This window comes from Montipora foliosa, chromosome 8, assembly GCF_036669935.1.
Source record: "Montipora foliosa isolate CH-2021 chromosome 8, ASM3666993v2, whole genome shotgun sequence".
NCBI lineage: Eukaryota > Metazoa > Cnidaria > Anthozoa > Scleractinia > Acroporidae > Montipora > Montipora foliosa.
In genome coordinates this window covers 44,885,787-44,886,269 of record NC_090876.1, presented here as the reverse complement: position 1 = coordinate 44,886,269, position 483 = coordinate 44,885,787, and positions in this window count along the sequence as shown.

Genomic DNA, 483 nt, shown 5'->3' with positions numbered 1-483 from the left:
CCAAGTTCAGAGCAGTTCATTCAACAAAGAAATAATTCGTTTCTTTTCCTACCTCGCTCAACCTCTTGACGTCTCGCCGGGCAATATCATCCGTATAAATGGCAGGACCAGATGTGAATAACATTCTCATTTCTGTGCAGTTTTTGTGCATACTTGGGCTGTCACAATAACCAAGAAACCAATCTTTGTTCCTTTCACTTCCATAATAAGAGGTTTCTATCAAACATTAATAGAGATATAGGCTTTGAATAGAATTTTCCTTCAAAAATTATCCTTTTCAGAATTAACGCTTACTCGCCCGAGTACTCGCCTCCCACCAAATGTGGCCGGGGTTCGATTTCCATTAGGCCTAGACACAAATATCCGGATATTTTTTGAGATTTAGAATATCTCGAGATATTTACAAAAAAAAGTGTGTTATTTAGAATTTTTAGGGAAAAATTATTGAAGTCAGGTTTTTTTTACCAGAAAAATGGAAAAAGA